Source organism: Dermacentor silvarum, chromosome 1 (genome assembly GCF_013339745.2).
Source record: "Dermacentor silvarum isolate Dsil-2018 chromosome 1, BIME_Dsil_1.4, whole genome shotgun sequence".
Taxonomy (NCBI): domain Eukaryota; kingdom Metazoa; phylum Arthropoda; class Arachnida; order Ixodida; family Ixodidae; genus Dermacentor; species Dermacentor silvarum.
Window position 1 is genome coordinate 67171024 of NC_051154.1, and position 8314 is coordinate 67179337.

The 8314-nt window shown below is 46.2% G+C and overlaps 1 long non-coding RNA gene across 1 annotated transcript; it reads right to left on the reverse strand.

The window, feature by feature from the left end:
* Positions 1-290: 290 nt before the first annotated feature.
* Positions 291-4619, reverse strand: LOC125946287 (uncharacterized). Its single transcript, XR_007467516.1, has 2 exons — positions 3720-4619; positions 291-2481 (listed from the first exon to the last, which is right to left on the reverse strand). It is a non-coding gene; the product is annotated as an uncharacterized LOC125946287 (long non-coding RNA).
* Positions 4620-8314: the final 3695 nt, after the last annotated feature.

The window sequence follows — 8314 nt, forward strand, 5'->3', positions numbered from 1 at the left end:
GTGGGTTTAAAACTACGATGATGATGGATGAAATTGATAAATTTTACAAAGTTATCACTCTTATTGGCTACCTAAGGGACTCCTTGAACTTGACCTACAAAGATGTACAGCAATGTTAAAAACAAACGGAAGATGGAAACCTATAGCCTTCTTGCAGGAATAAACAATGCAAATAGCCTTATGTGTCACAATTTTACGAGCACTTTGGCAATTTGGTGTATGTACAGACTTGACAAACAGCAGCTCAAACAGAGATGCGAACGCTGAATTAAGATAAGAATACACACGAATGCTCACTCAACTTGAAGTTTATTACAGCAGAAAGAATTATATTTCACAATTACAGCAGAAAAAAATATTTTGTAAAAACAACAGTCAAGTGACTCAAAGGCAGACCTTAAGCATACCCTTGTAACTAACTTTGAACACATGAACTCTTGGCTTGCATGCATAAATACAAAAATGAAGACCACTGGATACCTTACAGTAAAATGCTTCACACACCCAGTAAACACTCACAGAAGGGTTTACGGCTGCCTGTGAGTAGGCAAAATAACAAGTAAACTGGAAACAAATGACTTCATGTATATATATACAAAACACCTGAATCGTGTTTTTCAGAGGTAAACTTCTAAAACATTTGTGCTGTAAAAGCAGCTTACCTCCCTGGCATAAGTCAAGAACTGCACAGTATTTCAAGACAGTAGAGGCTTGGGCTAGTCGGTGCATACTCGAGAGGGAAACAGCGCAAAAAAACACAAAAGACAAGAAGGGACAAGAAGCGCTGGTGTGTGTCTCCCTTCTTGTCGAGTTTTTTCGCGCTGTTTCCCTCTCGAGTGTGAACAGTATTTAATTTCTTGTGTTACTTTTGGGTGCGGAAGAGTTTCCTGGTGGCATTTTCTAATTTAGTGAGCTCATCAGTGAATTTTTTTCTGGACTTGAACAAAGCTAATGAAATCATTTCTTTGGGCCTTTTTCACCCTACACAGCAACTAACTGGTACCTCGGTCAATAAAAAGCTAATGCAAGGCTAATACTTTCAATGATATAATGAAGTGACATAAAATACACAGACAACTGGAGTGACACACAGCTAACGCAATTCCCAACAGTGAAATAAATGGTCACCTGCATCATCAAAGAGCCTAGAACGACTCATTATAAAGCATGAGAAAAGGTTTCAATAACTGTACAGCCAGATTGGAGAGCTAGTAAAAAACGCAAATAAATGCACATACAAAACACCATTTACCACACTTGCGCACATAAATATATATAATTCCACCAGCATTTCGCTGCATAAAATATATAAAAGTTGCGACAAAGCAGTAACTGAAAGACGGAAGGAGCTGCACTACCCATGTTGAAAAAAAATATCGAAAGTGACATACATGCATATTTAATCTGACAGAAAACGTCTTTCCAAGCTATATATTACAAAAACTGTACAACAACGTTAAGAACAAACGAGATGAGAAGCTATACCATTCTTGCAGAAATGAATAGTGCAAATAACTTCATGTATCTCAATTTTACGGATACTTTGGTAATTTGGTGTGTGTACATACTTTACAAACAGCTCAAACAAAGATGAGAACGGTGAAATAAGGTAGGAACACACAATAATGCTGACTCAACTAGAAGTTTGTTCGTGACGACAAAGATATTAAGCACACTGGCCAACTTGACAAAGAAATAGCCATGCATGCGTGGCAGACAGCCCGGTGCAACAAAAAAAAGGAACGAAAGACGTGTTTTGTAGTATAAATATGCAGGTAAAAAAAACAGTGAAAGATGTCCTATAAGTGATACCACCAAACAAGGAGAGCTCTTTTAAAAATCCCAACTCTTTCCCATTAAGAGCAACAGATAGCTTATGCATTTGTCTTCTTTGCAATCAATAAATAAGGCTTCCATAATTTCTCTTGTGTTCTGGTCTTTGTGATGAAACAATTGTTCGTTCTACCCCTTACAGCAGAAAACACAATTTTGTTTAATCACAAAGGCCACGCATACATGGTTTCTTATCTTTGTCAAGTTCCAATGTGTTTACAACCTGTCTTCAAGAATAAACTTCTAGTTGAGTCGGCGCTTGTATGTGTTCCTACTTATTTCATTATCCTCGTCTGTGCTGCTGTTTCAAGTACGCATGTACCACTTGGTTAGGCTGATAAACATTCTCACAAGAAAAAGGAACTACCTCCACTCACAAGGTAGCCAATTCTTTACAACTAAAAGGCAGAACACATCGAAAGTAAGCCTTCACAGCGTCCATGAAAGTAAGTCTTCACAGCGTCACAGCGTACACCACAGGGCAGAATAAAAAATAGTTAAAAATCCCACTTGACGCAGAGTGGCAACAGAGATGCGAGCTTCCTGGTGAATCAGCCGCAGATCAATGGATGTCTCTTGCGAGAAACGACGCCAAGCTGTTCTTGACGAACGACACGTTAGCACCTGGGCATTTGGTGCATGTGTAACCTGTAGAGAAGGGAATGTAGACAGAATTAGATAATGCAAATTAAAAATCTGTCACACAATATACATAACCACGCACTAAATATTAGTACGCACTACACTGGCAATTAAAAATTTGCGTCTCTTTCAAGAGGGCCGTCGCGAAAATGATGAAATGGATTGTTACAGTAAATGTTACCAAAGATACGCACAGCGATGTTTGTTTCACACCGGTGAAATATATTCCCGGCTCTCTCACAACACGAAAGACCATGCTATAGTACACAGCCGATACCAAGCAGCAGTCCGAATCTTCGGGAGCAGCAGGGCAGACCTAAAAATTCGCCGAGAGCAATGCGCGCGCGAGCGTGCTAGTGAGAACCGGCACCGCTTCTTTGAAGCTTAGTATCCGCTGCTGCGTGGCTAAGAACATTCCGCGCGATTTGTGTGCCGCGCGTTGCGTACGCGTCCTGTGCGCATTGCACGCTTGCGTCTGTGCAGTGAGCTATCTTCATGAACGTGCCATTCCTCGCCGCGCTAACGGTGCTCGAGTGCGGCGCTTAGCTTGAGGCGCCGATGAGCCGTCTGGCGTTCCTTTCGTTTCTGCAAGCAACGCACATTCGAGTCGGCCCAGCTCAAAGAGGTATCAGAGAACGGCGGCGCGCTTGAGTTATCGCCTATTAAAAGCGTGCAGTACGCCTTAAACGGCAACACGTCACGTTTGATAAATATGCTTACTGCGGTTGGGGTGGCGATGTGTGATAAGGCAAGCCCGTCGGCGGCTTTGCCGACGTCGCCACCACGCCACTGTTCATTTACGATGTGTATCCGTGTAATCATCGCGCCGATGCAGGACTTATCGGTAGGCTGTTCTCCGCACATACCGAAAAGGCGAAATATATTTTGCAGCACACCGCGACATTAGCCACAACGCAAATAGAGGCGCAGTTAACGACTACGCGAGAAAATGTGCACACTAGCCTTAAGGTATACGATGAGCCACTACAGATTAAGAATATTTTTTTTAATATCGCAGTGTCGCTCCAAAGGCGAAGCATCGATTGCGATAGCAAATTAGTAGATAATATTACGAACATTTCAATCGAAGCAGCGGCGGCAGCAAGCGCTAGCTTCGCGCGCTTTCGCTCCAGGGCATGCGGTTTGCCTGCAGAAAGTGAACGGTGTGCTTAACATCTGACGATCGTCCAAGTGAAAAAAAAAAAAAAACGCGGCTATGTGCTCAAGAAAACGAAATCACTTACCTGTGTGCAGAAGTCAGGCTGCGGCTTTGTTCGCCTTCCTTCCATCATGAATTCTGCCGCGCAACTCATCAAAACTGCCAGGCTCGAACATCACCCGAAGACCAGTAGCTGCGTCAGCAAACGTCTTCAACGGATAAACATCCCACTTATCATCATAGAGCAATTTCACTAAAACTTGCGTCATGATGTCCAAAAACAAAAGAAAAATGCTTCCAACAAAGCGCGCGCGGCACGAACCACCGCACAAGTTCAGACGAGTGACAGAGTCGAAAAGCGGTCACAGCCTCAGTATCGTATTAAGTTAATAAAATCGTTCCTACTAAAAATAACCACTAAAATCCATAAATAATGATTGATAATTTTTGTTCATAAAAACATAATAAATTTTGAAGGAAAACTTAATTTGTAGCGTAAAAAATAAATAATACGATTAACAAAATTGCGACTACGAAACTAACGGCACACTGGATACCGTTGCAAAAGACTGCTCACAATAAAGTCACGCACGCACGCACACACTTAAACACTCATGCTCAAACACTGGTTTGGCGTTTATTGCGTCACCTATGAGTAAAAGTTATTACTAATATCTTTATTTTTATGAACAACAACTTGTTTAAGTAGTTTGCAGCATTTTTGCAGATGACGCGGTAAAAAGTAAGGTATAACGTGGGCGCGTAACTGTTGTTTGATTTCTTTCATTTCTCTTTGGCCTTCGTTTGTTTCACTGAACATAGGAGAGCTGCAGGCTTGGGAGGCTTCCATGGCAAGAATTTTATCGCATGCTTCTGCAAGGCGAGTGTCGGGAGCAGCCGCTGAGACAGCGATTAGCTGCGTAATGTTGCGGCTGTTGCTGAATCCGAAACTCTTTCAACGCGCTGTGCTCTCAAAGCGCGTTCGTTGTTTGATATCTAGTGCCACGGCCGTTGGATAAAAAAATGTATTATGCTTTCGAGACACAGGGTGTGGCACAGGAAATTCTAAGACCTCTGAAGTGTGTGTTTACAGCCTGTGCGCGCTTGCATCCTACGGCTCGCACAGCGCGTCCGATGCTCAAAGGTAGCGTCGTCGCTTGTCGGCGCCTGCCTTATCGCCACCATCCGCGTTGCCGCCGTGTCTACTTTTGGGGAACTCACCATGAACGCAGTCACCGTGTTTGCAAGTGAATTTCACATTCTTTTGCTCCCTAAAACGTGCGCATTTTGGATCGCACCTATGGCTATGCCATGTGTTGTATGTTAAAACGACGATGGCATTTGTACGCCGGCGAGCAAGTCACTCGTGGGCGATCATGAAGATGGTTCAACGTCGCTGTTTCTACGTAGCGTAAACGGCTAAGAAAGCGGGCTGGGCTCAGTGTGTCACGTTCAGGCTCTTACAGACGAGATCGTACCTCACCCCCAGAGCGCTCAATCGGATAGATTCTAACTTCCCGCAATCGTGCTCCAAATGTGGGCACGACTTCTGCTCTTTCGATCATATGCTCTGGCTGTGCCCGTCCAACGCGGGCTCTGATCTTCACGACAAGTCCAAGTGGGACGCCCTACTGCAAAGCGCGGACTTTACGCATCAACGACAGGCCGTCCAGAGGGCCCGCGACGTCGCCGAGAGTCACCAGCTCCCGGTTCCGTCATGGGCGGAGCCACCAACTTGATTGGGGTGCCTTCGGCTCCCCCAATCTTTTTCCTCAGGACCTTTTAATAAAGTTCTTGTCAACTGTCAACTGGTCCCGGACATAGTACAGTCTAACAGGCGCCTCAAAGCGCGAGCTGTCGCAAGAAGACGAGGAAGTTACATGGGGCGCGCGCGCCGAGCATTCAAAGCGCTGACTGGTTTCGGAACGAGAGACGTACGCGTGCGCTCGTGGCCTAAAGGTTAGAGCACCGGGCTGCTGCGCTCGAAGGTCAACGTTCGGTGCCAAAGTCGGTCACACACTGTTTTCTTTTTACGAAAGCGAGCCCAAACTAGAACCTACCTACCTACCGCAAAGTGACAAAAATGACGCAAAGATTGCTTCTTAATAAAGTTTTGAAATGTCGCCTTCATATGCGAGTCCTAATTAGTATATGCTAAACTCAACTGCTACACAACAAAAAAAACAACTACGAAAATCAACACAAATTACTCAATAAATTATTTATTGAGAAGCTCTCAATGGTAATATCATTGTGCAACTGTTGAGCGAACTCAAAGACTTTAGAGACTTTGTTGAAAGTCCGTTGATTCAACAATACCCCAACAATACGTCAATAGAAAATCAACAGTCATTTTTGTACGGGGGTGGTCCAACTATTCTCATCTTATGAGTGTAAATTAGAGTAGAAGGTTCAGTAGTTATACAAGCACAAAAAAAAACTGGGCTCTCACCACACATTTTGATGCGCAAGCATAAAAGGGCCCATTGAGCTAAAAAGCCGGCGTCTGTAGTAGCCAAACGGCACCTGAATTCCCATTGGCTGCGACGCCACGTCACGTGCGTGTCTCGACAGAGCCGAGCGGGCGAAAGGGAACACCTGCTGTTACCGTAGCGCGCCAGTTGTTGCGTGAGGGGAGAGGGCATCACCGCGACGTACGCCACGTCACCCTCGCTCTCGGTACCTGGGGCGTGGCCCGTTTCTCTCTCTCTCTCACCCCCCCCCCCCTCCTGGGCTTAGCTACTGCTGCGCTCGCCTGCTGGCATGGTGGCCGCTGCTGTCTCCTCGGTCTCTCGTCGCGCAGGATGTCGGTACCATGCCGCGTTGGCAGCGCAGGCTGCTGCTGCTTTCTGGCTCGGGCAGCACGTACCGCTATGGAGTCTGAAGCATTACATCGTCGGCGGCCGCAACCCCGGCAGTAGCGAAACGTGGCCGTCTACGTCAGTACACCGCAGAAGAAGTAAGGGAGCGGCGGAACGCAGCACAACGAGTGAAGACACAGGCGGTGGGCCAGTTGAATGGGAATGAACACATCGTGGCCACCGAGAAAGACATCGTCAGCTTGACTCTCAACAAAGACATTAGCGAACACACTGCGTGAAAATAAATTCACTTAATTTATCAGCAATATCGTCCACATGATACTTGTCTACAACCAACATCCCAACGTAGGAACTGTAAAAAAAAAATAACCCGGACCAACTCAATCGCAAAACTCGATAACATAGCCCGCAGCGAAACTCGAAAACATTACTCGCAGCGCAAAACTCGAAGGACCGCTCAGAGGCGTTCACAACTCATAAGAAGTGCTTAGGTGTCCTCGGAATTTTTTAACCCTAAATTTCAATTCGAAATCGCTGCCGCTAAGCCCCTCCCACCGACAGCGACCGCCATTCAGGCATGACATTAGTGACGTCAAGAAGTGCGAGTGCCACCTCTGTTTCGTCCGTTCACAAATATTCTGAAACCATGTGCGCGCCGTGCCGAGAAGGTGCATGCCCACGGCTGCGCCACTGCTCCAGCAGAAACCAAGCTCGGCGAAAAGGCGCACCCTGGACGTGTAGCTTTCTGGCGTGAAGTGTTCGGAGCACAACACGGGAGAGTCTGAAACCTGCCAGTCCTTTCGTTTCACGTTTAGCTCCCACGAATTTGTGTCTCGTGGGCTCTTTCGTGGGCAATTCGGAAAATCGAAGAATGACGTCGGACTCTCCTTGCTCCGCACGCTTTGGCACACAACGATGCAGCAAGGTCGCCACCCATTGTAGTATGCCCGCAATTCTTTCACACGCGTGATCAAAATGGCACAAGCCAGGAAACTTCTGTAGAAAATATCTCGAGCTCACCATCAAGACGCATATCCGAAAACGAAACCATGCGTGTACCGCGCACATTGCCCGCGCAGAACGCACTTCATTTCATCACCCGTCTGTGTAGCCAGACTGCTGTACCGTTCAACTGCGATATGAAAATTTTCAAACATAGATTTTCTACCAAACGGAATACGCTCAAATTTTGCCACTTTGCTGTAGGACGCATACGGTTTAACGTGCGATGTAATTCAAGCTCGAAGGTTTGGTGTCATGGTTCGGCCCTTAACACTTGTCAATCCGGAAGTTCTCTGCGAGAGCCTTAAGTACGTCCCTAACTTTTTGTTGTGATTTTAAAGAGAAGCTTTCTTTTCCTACCCCCCTCCCTTTCCTGGTTCCCTGTCTGTCCGTCGTTTTCTTGCCGAGTGCAGTGGGCCGACCCTGCAGTGGACACTGGGCCTATCTGGGCGGAACTGGCTCGATACTGCAATCAAGGCGCTGACTTGGTGGGCCGATCCTTACAGTGTGCACGGTACTTGTCCTCGTTAGGGTTTTACCGTGGCTTGTTACGCGATTGGATCCTGCAGACAATGTGGTCCTGATAATCCTGATAATGCTATTGCATTACAGTCGCTTATAGATGTAGCATGTGGACCTAGCTTCTATGCCTCTTCCTCCGTGTTTGGCGTCGGTGTCTCGCCGAATACACGTAGCGGGAGAGTCTCCGACACAGCTGTGGAGTGGAGAGAAAAAATCACCGAGAACAGTTGCAGGACAAAATACATTTACAAAGAATAAAGGACATCGCGCCGGATAGACTCGGCGGGATGTCTCGGCGGCCACTTGTTTCGCGTGGGTCACGTGGTGGAGGTGT